General features: G+C 36.5%; 1 protein-coding gene across 2 annotated transcripts in view; it reads right to left on the bottom strand.

Annotated features, from left to right (window-relative positions):
* The window catches only part of DPYD (dihydropyrimidine dehydrogenase), an 875,732-nt gene that overhangs the window by 366,234 nt on the left and 494,319 nt on the right, over positions 1-15,179 (bottom strand). The gene's annotated exons all lie outside the window — the stretch shown is intronic.

The raw sequence follows: 15,179 nt of genomic DNA, 5'->3' as shown, positions 1-15,179 counted from the left end.
ACACTGATTTAAGGCATACACATGTTAACTTGTTTGTGATTAAACAATAAAAACATTATAGGTAAAATGCAAAAGTTTATCATTTCTGTCCATTTAATCTAGGTATCTCCAATCCCAGTTTAACTCCAATAAGAATTAATGTTACTAAAAACTTTATTTTTTTCCTAAAAAAAGCAATTCCAATGTAAATAAGTGAAGGAATACATATTAGTATTACTGGCTCATCAACCATTAACACATATTTTAACAAACTGGCTAGGTCAAATTACTTATAGGATTATAACTATATATTCACATTCAATGAGAAAAAAGTCACTTTCTCCAAGACTGAAATGGGTATATCAATAACTTCCTGATACCTATAAACAGTAAACAGTAAAATTAACTTGCTTGTTAAGTGTAATTAACAATCCACAACTGCTTCTAAAGCTGTATTAACAAAGAAGAAAAACATTCTTCCATTACTTAAAACTAAAAAGAAACAAAGAAGAAAAATGTTTCTTTTGCCAACTTCCAATTAAAATTAATTTTGAGTAAAGGTCATTTAGTTAAGGATTTATCAGAATTAGTCATTTAAGTACCCCTCCTCACCATCTTGTCACTTTTAGTAAGATAACATGAACCCCCATTAGTATATAGCAATTAAGGTCAATTTACATATTTTAATTAAGAACCACCCCATATAAAACAATTAGCGTAATAGGCATACTAACTGGATTTCATAACATTTGGACGTTTTTCCAACTAGATAGACAGGAAACCTTAATTAGCATTAATTAGTGCTGATCTGCATATGTTTGATAAGGCATACCCTTGCCACAAAAGATTATTTATTCCTGAATCTGCCAAATGCTACAGTTGCAGAGGATAAAAGGACTTTTCTTCACATTGCATGTTAATTTCTGATAATTTACATTCACTTTTACCTTCGAATTAGTATATTATAAAATAAATGGTATAAATGTTACAATAAGCCTCCTTAAATATGTACATTTTAACTTATAGGAATCATGACAGTTAATTTTTTACTAATTAAGTCATTCCATTTCTATTGTAATTGTGTGCAACATCTCCAGTTTGCTTTGATTTGCTATTGTGAAACCATGTTTCACAATCTTAATGGGTAAAATGACAAATAGAGTTACTTCAGGAAGCTCAAGCCTAGTGCATCAATTTCCATCTTGGCAAATGCTTAATGTTCTGCCTCCCTATAGGTGGCTCTGTGAAGCTCATCCAGCGGGTACTCCGGTGTTTTCATGGTCTGAGAAGACAATTCTTGAAATGTTTCACTCAGATGAGGCTAGTTTTCTTCTATGTTCCAATTTTCAAGAGCCATACACTTTAAGCCTTGAGATCCTCCTTTCCTCTGCTTTACTCTCTACTCTAAATGCTCTTCACCTAAGTAAGTCCAACCTAGGCCACAAGTTGTTCTCTACACAGGATTTCTTAGCCAAGGAGGAGTGAAATCTGTATTTAGTTCACCAAGTCAAGCGCCCTGGTACTGTGTTGGTGGGCAAATAATGGGGCATCTGGTTTTGATGACCATTTTTTAATTTATTGGTCTGGAAGCAGGTGCTTCCTGCTTATTCAACAAAACTGACTCATGTTAGCAGTATCCCTACTCCTGCCCATTCTCCATGTCTTCATTTAGACTTCAGTTCCTTTGAGAAGTTTTTCTTTTCTGTCCAACTCCATTGAGTTTTAGTAACACGCTCTGACTCATGCCACCATAACAATATATACCTTTCCCAATTGGCACTCTTACTACCATTTATTGCGATTGTCTATATTCCTGACTGTACCTTCCACTACAGCATAAGACTTGTAAAGAAATAAACTATATTTTGTTTACTATTATATGCCCAGCTTCCAGCCTGGCCTTTAGTGGTGCTAAAGAATTGTATCTTGAATGAGTCTAGACTAAAACCATAAGCACTAGAATCAGTCTTGTCCTGAGGTATGAGAACCAAAGATATTTATTGCTGGCTGCATTCTGCTGCTGAACAGACCAGGGTTTGGGCTTTGATATAGTTTGGATGTGTACCCCACCCAAATCTCATGTTGAAATGTAATCCTCAGTGTTGGAGGAGGGGCTTGGTGGAGGTGATTGATTGCATCATGGGGGAGAATTTCTCATAAATAGTTTAGAGTCATCCTCTTGGTACTGTCCTCATGATAATGAGTGAGTTCTTGTAAGACCTGGCCCTTTAAAAGTGTGTAGCACCTCTCCCCTCTTTCTCTTGCTACTGATTTATCATATGATCTGACTGCTCCCCCTTCACCTTCACCTTCTGCCTTGATTGGAAGCTTCCTGAGGCCTCCACATTAGCAGACGCTGCTGTGCTTCCTTTAGAGCCTGCAGAACCATATGCCAATTAAACTTATTTTTCTTCATGAATTTCCCAGGCTCAGGTATGTCTTTATAGCAAAAACAGGCTTTTATTCAAAGTTCAGGATTTATTACTATGCTTAGATCTTTTCCTGCTAGTCCATTTCTCTAGAATTGGGGTTCTTGCTTGCTTCTTCTGATCCTTCAGGGACCCCTCTTTCTACAACTCAGAACACCCCCTCCCACGGTTAGATCCCTGAACCGAGTGCTGTGATACAAACCACCCACTGCTATAGGCCTTCTCACACAGCCTACTGTGACGACTGGCTGACAGAAAGCATGCTTGAACTTCACCACACTGCAGCTTCTAAGACCTTCCGGATTGCTAGTCCTTAACTGCTGGGTATCGCTGATCTCTAGGATTTAAATAGAATGCCCCCATTCAGATACAATCCAACTCCCAGGCTTTTTTGGTTCATGTGGATGTGAATTCTTAACCTGATCCATGACCCCCTAGGGTATTTCCTAGCTAATGAGCCTGTCCAACTACAGTTGTCTTTTATGTTTGTCCTGTATGCTAAGAACACATCTTAACAGTATACGTAGGAATTTTTAAAATATCATAGAATATAAAAGGCACAGAATGGAAATTTCACCTATAACTAATAAGGAAAAAAATCTTATGGTTCAGGAATTCTAAGATATATGCTATATGCTATTTACAGTAACCCTACTAATAACCACAAGGCCAACATCTCACATTAGCCAAAAGGATCTATAAGCTGACAATATTTAATTGGAGGACTGTCAAGAAAATGCTTCTTTCTTAAGCATTTCCCCCCTCAGTAATAACTCAAAACCTACAATTCTACCTTTAAGAATTTTTTCTTTGTGTATTATGAGCAAGTTTCTTATTAATGTTAGAGCTGGTTTATTTTTCTCTTCTATGATGTGGTGTTTAAACTGTAAATATAGCATAGGAGAGTTACCAATGATCTCCTTAATCAAGATAATGAATAGGAAGTACAAACCAAATCAAAGGAAAATTTATCTACTTTATGATAGAGAATGCTTAATCATTTGTGTTGATTTATAATAGAGAATGTTTATTTAAACAGGTCAATTTTCTCATTCCTTAATTCAACCAAACGTAAAAGGCCCTTTATAACTTCTCAAATTACAGATGCCTACTGTTGTAGAACGGGTTAACTATCTGTAAGGCATTTGTTAACATGATAGAAATTCGACATTTTCCAAATTCAACTAAAGTGGCAAAATTCCAATGTATTCATCCAGTAATAAATGGGTAATATAAATTTTATTCTACATTTTCTTTCCCAAATTCAGTCATGTTTGCCATTGTTTTGCCAAAAACATTCTCCACTGACTTGAGACTTTTAGAATTTTTAAATTAAGTGAAAGATGAATGAAAACACAGATATAACCAATTATCTTTGGTTATATAACTAGAGTTAGAGTTTCAATAATTGGACAATAACTTACTAAAGCTTTTGACCTGGGAAGACTAGAATTTGAGCATGATTTCATAAGAGAATATTTTGCTTTAATATTTAATGGCTAAGTCTTATTAGCATTGCTTAAGGGAGTTAATACAACAACATAAACATATTCAAGAATAGTTAGAGTAGATAAGAGTTCATTCTCTATAATAAAAAAGACAAACTGCTATAGCTCTGATCTTCAGTGCATTAACAATATTCAGATATTTTAAAAACAGATGTTTATAGAAAAGGAAGTGTTAGGTAATATCTTAGCTTTATGTAATATTATAACTACCATTATAACATCAAGTATTAGTGACCTTTTAACATTTGAAGTGCTGATAGTGATTTTTTTCTCTATCAGAAAAGAGATTTAAATGGTAAACTGACTAATCATATTTGTTTAGGTTCATTTACTTAACCTCTCTTATTGTAAAAACTTACAATGTTTCCATGGTTACTACTGAATTAAAACAGTCACAATTGCCACAACTAACAGAAAAAGAAAACTTTGTAGAAATGTCTGAATAAGAGGCTAGAAAAAGAATGGGGTCAAGCAAAGTTGGATGAAAACAGGAAATAAAATTTGCAAAGTGAATCATAGCTACATATACCACAGTGGATGAATTTTATAAACATCTTGTTGAATGAAAAGGGCACGTTCTAGAAAAATATATAGAATATGACACACAACACAAAGCAATATATTATTTAGTGAAACATACTGATAGGATAAAACTATAAATATAAGTAAGGTAACAACTAAAAATAATTCATGATAGAAGTTACTTCTTGGAGTAGGTAGATGGTGGAGGAGAAATAGGAAATGGTAGAGCAAGGAGGCCTTTCTGAAAGTACTAGTGATATATAATTATAAAGAAACTTTACTCTTGAACTGCAGAAGTGTGGTAGAATGAGAAATCTGTTCAATGAGTTATGTGGTAGTATAGTGTATACTGCTCTGAGTTGTTGATAAAGTTGTATCAGTTTACCTGAAAACCTGTAACTGAAATCGAAGAAATATTTGTTTTGTTTCCTTAACTTCCAAGATTCTGCTGTAAATATTCTGTCAAAAATATTTTAATTATTTGGTTTTATAAATTAGGAGTTCAAAAATTAAATGTACTTCCTGACAAACTGTTTTCTAAAATATATCACTTTCCTCATAAAATCCTACTGAGATAAGTACAACATAACCCATACACTATTCCACAAAAGAGGAAAACCACTCTGCAAACAAGTCTAACAACAAATATCTTGTTACAGAGTCAGATTCCATCATTATAAATCTAACATACTGTTACCCTGGGAATAGCAAAAAGTGAAATAAAATTCAAGAGTGGCCCAGTTTCTAGAACAATTGCGCTACTATGAAAGAACTCGCTAACATTTTATTTTCTTCATGAACTACGTATATTAATATTTGATTCCTCCCCAAAATAAACTTTATAATGGTCAGAATAATCTCTACTTGGTTTTCTCGGGGGGACAAAGTAGGCAAGATGAGTATTTGTTCTCAATAAATCATTTTTTTCTCTTGTAATAGCTTATATAAAGATAGTACTCAATATCTGAATTAGTGACAAAATTTGCCCTTTTGTCATCAGGAACTTCAGACCTATCTACACGGAAAACACAATAAACAAAAATAGCACTATTATCCTAGGAATAAAAGATAAATTATCAAAGAAGTTGTAGCACTGACATTGTAGAAATAATAGTATTTTAGACATGTATAGCACAAATCTTTCACATATACCACTCTTTTGAAATTATCATGACCTATCCATGGTTACATATCTAGTAAGCATTAGAGATGAGACTAGAACTCAGGTGTGCTTATGTGATGTGGATAATAATAATGTTGTTAGTGACCTCTTAACATTTAATATACATAATAATAATTCGAACTTATTTCAGCTGCAAGAAAAACAAATCAACTTGAATAAGTTAAATTTTTAAAAAGTGGGGTGTGGTCTATTTATTTTAAGGAAAAGGAGAATTTCACATAACACACACAAATATGCAACTATATCTCAGCTAGGAATGATTCTTTGTCTCCTCTCTGCTTCTATTGGCTTATTTCTTCATTTTTCTTTCTGTCTCTCTACAGAGAGCTTCCTCTGTCTCAGTTCATATGATAGAATATAACTCTCTGACAAGTCCGAAGTTCACAAGTTGTAGGGAAAGTCACTCCTCCAAACTTGTAATATCTTAGGCCAGATTTTAACCCCTGGTGACAGAGGCCCTAATGGGCTTAAGCTGCATTAGTTAGTCATCCCTTGTTTAATGAACTATGTCTGGCAGGATAAATTTAATTAGGATTCACACAGATGCTCAGGTAAACAGTGATGGGGTAACTGAGAGCTGGGTAACTAGTATTATCTGTGACACCAGGACCAGTAGATTTAAATTCACCTTAGAAACTTCAGAAGAAAATATACAGACACTGACAAAGGATAATTATCTAGGAAAATGGTGGTCAGACAGGCAAAATATTTATCATTTAGTGAAATAAAAACTCTCTATAGTCTTGATTCAAACATGATGATCCATTTCCTATTCCTGTGGCCCAAAACCTTGCAAGATCAAAATTCTAAGAATGCTTTGACATTCTCCAATGTTTTAGACTACACTGGGAATCTCTCATTATCATGTGTTAGTGTGTTGAAGATGTCAACACAAAATAGCATGGTGTGGCGTACTTAATCTCAGCCTTGGCGTAGGCTGAACTGATGGAATGAATAGATATTCTATGTAAGCGGGGAGGACAGTGGAAGAAGTAGAAAAGGAGGAACAAAGAAGAGCACATTGTTCTAAAATGAATAAGAAAACATGTATGACCTTATTAGGCTTAAAAGAGGGGACTAATAAATGCAAACTGACTAGACTGAATGTCTGCTATATGTCAAGGAAGGAGTTTTACTCACATTTTCTCCAGTGCTCACCCAACAACAAATGTTCCTCACTCTTGGATAGTGTGTCACATATATAAAGCATGTGGTGTCTTATACTGTAGAAATATGGAGATTAATTTTCTGAATTTTATTCATGCCTGATAAAAATACTGGCTCATATAATCATGTAGCCTTTTGTTTTTCCTCTTGCCCTTTTTCAAAGAGCTTACGATTTTGTAAACTAGACACTAAAAGTGGTTTGTTTTGTTTTTTGACCTTCTCATCTGCCGATCCGGATAACCATCACTCTGTCACAGAGAAGATGTAGGATATTAAATGAAGCAATACAGCACATGACTGGCATGTGGTATTTGATAAATAATTGTTTATTCATTCAACAACTCACTAGCTTCAGAAACAGTCAAAACAAAAGTTGTGAGAGTTCAGGTGACTGATTTTAACTAGTTCACGGCTAAAACTGGGAAATAAACTGGAAATGAGGATGGGAGGATTAAATAGACTTGGGTCAGATTGCAGAGTCTTGAATGACTGTTTTAAGGAGTTCAAACTTTTTCTGCAGGCTTTGAGAATCCAATGTGTTCTGTCTCCTATTCAAGTTATTAATACCAATAGCTCACAGCAGCTGTGCATTCACAGAGATAAGTTTTACAAGAAACAGATGAAGGGCTTTTTTAGTGCTGATATCAGATGGATTAGAACGTGATTAATCGACAGACAGACTGATTAAATTATTGGGTTCACTGTTCAGATAAGAGGTTTTGGATACACTCTGCCAAACTGTAATTAACTTAGAAATTTCTGCTGGCCTGCTTATAAGGTGATCATGTGATAGGCTTTGAAGAAATCTTTTAAGGCCCAGAATAGCAGCTGTGAAGGTGTAAGCATGAGTCAGTTTTAACAATTATTAATTATCTTCAAGTATTAGAACAGAATTTTCACTGGAAGTGATAAATACTTTTTAAAATCTTTACTTTTAAAAAAACTTGTGTAAATCTCTGGCTCTACTCTACCACTGACTGCAAATGAAATGACTACTATTGAAAGCAGTATCTAAAAGAGTCGAGAGAGGAGTTTTCCATTTCTACAATATGGCTAACAAGATACTGAGAGAAATCCCTTGCAATATAACACATATAAACCTACTGGACAGGATTTTTTTTCCTAAAAGATGCACAGCTGTACTGGTATCAAAATAAGGAAATTTCTGAGAGATCAGAAATAAGCACAAAGCAGAGATTCACAAGGGCAAACTAACTATCGGGTGGTGTTTACCCTCAAGGTTTTTGCCCATCCCTGGTGGCCTAGAAACTGAGTTACAAACACCTGAGATAGCAGACAAAGTCTGGGACTGAGCACGTTGTAGGGTAGAATAGAAATCTCCACATAAATACAGTACCAAGAAAGAATGATGCTCTCACTAGAAAATAACTAGACAGCAATGGCGGGGCATGTGCCAGTTTCAGCTTTAGTAATCAAGGAGATAAATAAGTCTCTTCTAAGAATCTAAACCTGTGTGAGTGCCAAAATTTAAACTGCGAGGTTAAAAATTTGGTTTAAAAGTGGTTCCTAGTCATGGTGTCCTTAGATAACTAGTAAAAGCAATCTCAGACCCTCTCTGGAAGAATTTACTTTACCTCAAATATTTATTAATTCCCATAAATACATTTTCAAGGAATGTGAGCCCACAAGAGAAGGAAACCACTAATGACATGAGAAAAAAGATATCATAGATGGGAGTCAGTGCAAAGAGAAGGCTACAAAATCAGATCCACCAAAAAATGTATATAATGAGATTATCAGATATAGAATATAAACATTTTAATGTTTAAAAATACAAGAGAGACTTGAATGTATGAATAATGACAAACTCAAAGTTTATCATGAAGATGTAACATATGACCAAATAGAATTTCTAGAAATAAAAAAAAAAAAAATAGGGAAAATTAAAACCTAATAGTTTGGGGATGATATGATGATATATCTGGGAATGTTTACCTGAAAGCACAAACAAATGTGATGTAAAACACGATCAAGAGATTAAGAGACATGGAGAATAGATTGACAAAGTAAAGGAAAAATCAAATTGCAGTTCACAAGAAGCAAATGGAGAGAACTGGGAGAGGCACTATTTCCAAAGATATTGTCAGAGGTTTAATAGAATTGATGAAGGCCACCAATTCTCAGATTCCAGACACCAACAAACTAAGGAAAGTAAGTTTTTAAAAGAATTGATATATAGATACTTTGTAGTATATAAAGCAACAATAAGAAAGGGAAGAATTAAAAAATAACCAGAGGTAAAAAAGACTACTCCAAAAATAAAAAGCAGATTGAGAGCTCACTTCTTGGCAGTACCAATGAAAGCCAGAAGAGAGTAGAATATATCATATGAATAAGAAATGTTAACTGAGAATTGCATACCTAGTAGACTTATAACTCAAGGATAAAGATAAAATAAAGACACTTCTGACAAAAGGAATGGTGAGCAAATAGTATATGGTAGAGAAAATTAATGAACTGACGCTAATTCTGCAACTAGGATTGATATGAAGAAACAAAATAATGAATAATAACAAGAAAAAAGCAAGCTGTGTAAAAATATAAATGTGTGATTATGTTTATATGAAGCAAAAAATAAACAAAGCTAAACAGTACACTGTTTAGAAATACATTATGTGTAAAACATATGCAAAAGCAAGATGATTATCATAAAATCTAAAATAGTCACCTTTCGAGGGAAGCAAAAGGAATATAATTGAGGAGGTACACATAGAATCAAAGGTACAGGAATATCTTATGTTCTCCTATTCTGTGAAATGAGAAAAAGGTATTCATTTTTATTATATTTTAAACTATACACTTTTTGTAGGTATGCAATTTTTATAGTAAAAAATGAAAACAAAGTTATTAGCAGAAAAAAAAAACAGGTGCAAATCTGAAGCTAACAGTATTTGATGACTCTGAGATTGTATGTTTTGCCTCAATATGACTGCCTCTGCTGACATATGGTTCTGAATGATGTTTTAGAAAGAATATTGATTCCAGGCATTCCTCTAACAAAATGATGAGTTTGTATGACATGGTCCTTTGGGATTACAGATCCCTTGGTGGATCCCTAATCTACCACCGATGAGGATTTCAAAATTGTTTATCTATACAAATACAAAAGATACAACATGGAAACATCTCACATTGGAGATACTGCTATCTGAAACCCTTGGCACAAGTTTATGATTTAGAGGCATTGGGGCTCAAAAACCATACCCCAAAGTATGGTGCATTGATATGCTGAGTACTTTGAACTAAAGTAACAACAGCCTCAGAACCAAGGTCTCTCTGGCCTTCTCCCAGCCCCCATCTCTTGATCCGTTCTCTCCTGAAGTGCAAGGGGAGGCTTTCTCAGAAGTTTCTTTTATCTGACTAAAGGAAATCCCTCCTGAAGAAATGTCATTGTCATGAAGTCCTTGCCTGGAATCTACATAACCAGCGAAGATTAACTCCTTGCAAAAGAAGAGACACAGTGGCTCATGCCTGTAATCCCAGCACTTTGGGAGGCCAAGGCGAGCGGATCACCCAAGTTCGGGAGTTGGAGACCAGCCTGACTAACATGGAGAAACCTCGTCTCTACTAAAATACAAAATCAGCAGGGTAATCCTGGCTACACGGGAGGTTGAGGCAGGAGAATTGCCTCTTCTGAACCCGGGAGGTGGAGTTTGCAGTGAGCTGAGATCGCACCATTGCACTCCAGCCTAGGTAACAAAAATGAAACTCCATCTCAAAAAAAAAAAAAAAAAAAGGTCACACTTAGACTTTTCACCTATTCTTTTTTTATTATTATTATTATACTTTAAGTTCTAGGGTACATGTGCATAACGTGCAGGTTTGTTACATATGTATACCTGTGCCATGTTGGTGTGCTGCACCCATCAACTCGTCAGCACCCATCAATTCATCATTTATATCAGGTATAACTCCCCAGTGCAATCCCTCCCCCCTCCCCCCTCCCCATGATAGGCCCCAGTGTGTGATGTTCCCCTTCCCGAGTCCAAGTGAACTCATTGTTCAGTTCCCACCGATGAGTGAGAACATGCGGTTTTCACCTATTCTTAAGGCTACTACCCAGGAGAATTTATCTGCATAGTAAGACAACCTTTGTTTGCAGTCCGTTTTCTCCTTTCACCCTTCTATTGCTTGTGCTGCCACCTCCCCCTCAGAAGCCCCAATCCCCGACTTCATTCTGTAGCTCAAAATGTTATTTAGGCTTCCACAATTTGGCCCTCCTTAGATCTCATATTTTGTGGGACTTCCGTGTATATGAAGGTGATAAATTTGTATGCCCCTTCTCCTGTTAAATCTGTCTACTTTCAACTTTATTCTAGAGATTCCAATGACAGAAATTTTGGAAAACAGGGAAAGCTTAAAACTTCCCTATAGAGGTAATTTCAAATTCATATTAAAGTCAATTCAGGCAACACACACCTCTGTTTTGGCTACCTTAGGGAACCTTCCTCACCAATATCCTACTGTCTAAAATGGAAAGAAAAAAATGAGGAGAATAAAAAGTTTGTTTCTGCCAAGAATCTATGAAACTCTTCGGCTAATGAAAAAGCATTCATTTGAGCATACATACAAAGTCAAACTACCCTAAATACAAGTTAAGCAGCTATGAGATATAATAATTAAAATAATAAAATTTGAAGTCTGTTTTATCATCATTCTACTCAATAGCATTCTTTCATATATTAGGCCATAAAGATGCTTGTATTATAATTACAAAACACCATTAAAAAATGTATTATGTCCTACAGCACTTAGCCTTGACAAACAATTACTGGATCTCACATTCAACTGAATACAAAAAGCAATCTTTATCACAAGGTTAAAATTAGCCTTGGAACAATAAATTCTTTCAAAGCTATTCTAAACTCCAAACTGCTTTGCATCAGTCTCTTTTGAGGAACTGAAAACAAGTAAACTGAAGGACATTTGAAAAACTTCCTGTCTGTGTCCTCTCAATTTTTTTTTGAGTTTTTTTTTTTTTTTTTCTTTTTAGTTTTATAGAAGACAATCATGTAATACCTGAAAGGTGATCCATATGGCTCTCACAGGGAAAGGTTTCATAAGTTAAAATCAAAACCAAACAAAAATAATTAACCAAGCAAACAAAGAAATTCTGAGAATTCTGAATTTCACAATGTGTTATTCATAATAGTACTCTAATTATCAGCACTACTTTTCAGGCATTACTATAGAAAAAAAAAAAAAAACTAATAAATTTGATTCATGGAGGAGGGACCTGAGCAAATAGATTTGTTTGTTAGTTCAAACCCAGAATTCTAAGATAACACACTTCTCAGTTCATCCTTCAGAAGACAATATGATATATACAATTTCATCATTTAAATTACTTAGCAAATTACTTTAATCAGAGTAGCTTCTCTTTCTGTAAAAGGTGTTATAAACTAAAAATAAAATTCTAAGCCTCCCAATCATATGAATAGAACCCCTCCTCTCAGTCAAGAGCATTACAAAGTTAACCTGAAAAACTACTTCAGGCCATTATGGGAAGGTGGGGCTGAACATGCCTCATTCTACTCTCTTCCTTTTGAAATTCAGGCATAACTGTCCAGTATTAACATTAAAACAGAGATCTTAAGACTGATGAAACGAACTTTTTGTGCAATAAGACACCAAATTCCAGCCTCACTCTAGTATAGCATCACATGACAGGCTCTGAAAGAAACTGAAGTATTTTATCCTAAACTATATTTCTTTAACGTATTTTGAAATGGTCCTGCAAAGCTGTCTCTTGTGGGGAAAATCTACTTTCTGTGGAGAATCCCCTTCCTTTTCCATGTTTTTTCCCTGATCTAGGAGAGAATTAACTAAGAGTCTGGCACATTTTTAAGTCTGATAAGAAACATTTACAATCTATTCTCTCTGTAGCCTGCTACCTGGAGGCTTCATCTGCATAATAAGAATCTTGGTCTCCATAACCCCTTATCTTAGCCAAGAAACTCCCTTCTACTGATTCCAAGTCTTCAGCTAAACTCTTTCAACCAACTTCCAATTGGAAAATCTCTGAATCTATGACTTGGAACCCTCCCCCACTTCAAGTTGTCCTGCCTTTCTGAACCAAATCAATATACATCTTATGTGTATTGATTGATGTCTTATGTCTCCCTAAAATGTGTTGATGTAATTTGGCTGTGTCCCTACCCAAATCTCATCTTGAATTCTCACATGTTGTGGGAGGGGCTTGGTGGGAATCATAGAGCAAGCTTTCCTGTGATGCTCTCATGATACTGAATAAGTCTCAGGAGATCTGATGGTTTTATAAAGAGGAGTTCCCCTACACAAGCTCTCTCTCTTTGCCTGCTGCCATCCATGTAAGATGTGACTTTGTCCTCCTTGTCTTCTCCCATGATTGTGAAGCCTCCCCAGCCATGTGTAACTTTAAAGTCCATTAAACTTCCTTATTTTATAAATTGCCAAGTCATGGGTGTGTCTTTATTAGCAGCATGAAATGGACTAATACAGTAAATTGGTACCAGTAGAGTGGGGTGCAGTTGAAAAGACACCCAAAAATGTGGAAGTGACTATGGAACTGGATAGTAGGCAGAGGCTGGAACAGTTTGGAGGGCTCAGAAAAAGAAAAATATTGGAAAGTTTGGAACTCCCTAGTGACTTGTTGAATAGCTTTGATAAAAATGTTGATAATGATATGGGCAATGAAATTCAGGCTGAGATGGTCTCAGATGGAGATGAGGAAGTTGTTGGGAACTAGAGGAAAGGTAACTTTTGTTGTTTTAGCAAAGAGACTGGCAGGATTTTGCCCCTGCCTTAGAGATCTGTGGAACTATGAACTGAGAGAGATGATTTAGGGTATCTGGCAGAAGAAATTTCTAAGCAGCAAAGCATTCAGGAGGTAACTTGGGAGTTGTTAAAGGCATTCAATTTTAAAAGAAAAACAGAGCTTAAAAGCTTAGAAAATTTGCAACCTATCTGAGCATGGTGGCTCATGCCTGTAACACTAGCACTTTGGGAGGCTGTGGTGAGCAGATCACTTGAGTTCAAGACCAGTCTGGCCAACATGGTGACACCCTGTGTCTCCCAAAAATACAAAAATCAGCTGGGAGGGGTGACAGGCACCTGTAATATCAGCTACTCAGTAGGCTGAGGCAGGAGAATCACTTAAACTTGGGAGGCAGAGGTTGCAGTGAGCTGAGATTGTACCACTGCACTCCAGCCTGGGCACCAGAGCAAGACCTTGCCTCAAAAAAGAAAAGAAAAGAAAATTTTCAACCTGACAATGAGATAAAAAAGAAAATCCCATTTTCTGAGGAGAAATTCAAGTCGACTGCAGAAAGTTGCATAAGTAACGAGGAGTCAAAAGCTAATCCCCAAGACAACTGAAAAAATGTCTCCAGGGCATGTCAGAGACCTTTGTGGCAGCCTCTCCTATCACAGGCCCAGAGGTTTAGGAGGAAAAAATGGTTTCATGGGCCAGGTCCAGGGTCCCTCTGCTGTGTGCAGTCTAGGGACTTGGTGCCCTGTGTCCCAGCAACTCCAGCCATGACTAAAAGGGGCCAAGTACAGCTCAGGCTGTTGCTTCAGAGGATGGAAGCCTCAGGCCTTGGCAGCTTCCACATAATATTGAGCCTGCAGGTGCACAGAAATCACACATCGAGGTTTGGGAAACTTTACCTAGATTTCAGAGGATATGTGGAAATGCTTCGATGCCCAGGGCAGCAAAAGTTTGCTGCAGGGGTGGGATTCTCATGGAGAACCTCTACTAGGGCAGTGCAGAAGGGAAATGTGGCATCAGAGCCCCAGCACAGAGTCCCTACTAGGGCACTGCCTAGTGGAGCTGTGAGAAGAGGGCCACCGTCCTCCAGACTCCAGAATGGTAGATCCTCTGACAGCTTGCACCATGCACCTGGAAAAGCTGCAGACACTCAACACCAGACTGTGAAAGCAGCCAGAAGGAGGGCTCTAACCCTGCAAACCCACAGGGTGGAACTGGCAAAGGCCATGAGAGCCCACCTCTTGCATCAGCATGACCTGGATGTGGGATGTGGAGTCAAAGGAGATCATTTTGGAACTTTTTAAGATTTGACTGCCCCGCTGGATTTCAGACTTGCTTGGGGTCTGTAGTTCCTTTGTTTTGGCCAATTTCTTCCATTTTGAATGCTGTATTTATCCAATGCCTCTACCCCCATTGTATCTAGGAAGTAACTAAGTTTCTTTTGATTTTACAGGCTCATAGGTGGAAGTGACTTGCCTTGTCTTGGTGAGACTTTGGACTTTTGAGTTAATGCTGGACTGCTGGGAAGGTATGATTAGTTTTGCAATGTGAGGACATTAAATTTGGGAGGGGCCAGAGGTGGAATGATACGGTTTGGCTGTATCTCCACCCAAATCTCATCT

Source organism: Piliocolobus tephrosceles, chromosome 1 (assembly GCF_002776525.5).
Source record: "Piliocolobus tephrosceles isolate RC106 chromosome 1, ASM277652v3, whole genome shotgun sequence".
Lineage (NCBI taxonomy): Eukaryota > Metazoa > Chordata > Mammalia > Primates > Cercopithecidae > Piliocolobus > Piliocolobus tephrosceles.
Note: the sequence above shows the minus strand (reverse complement) of the source record. Positions and strands in the feature narration are given on the sequence as shown.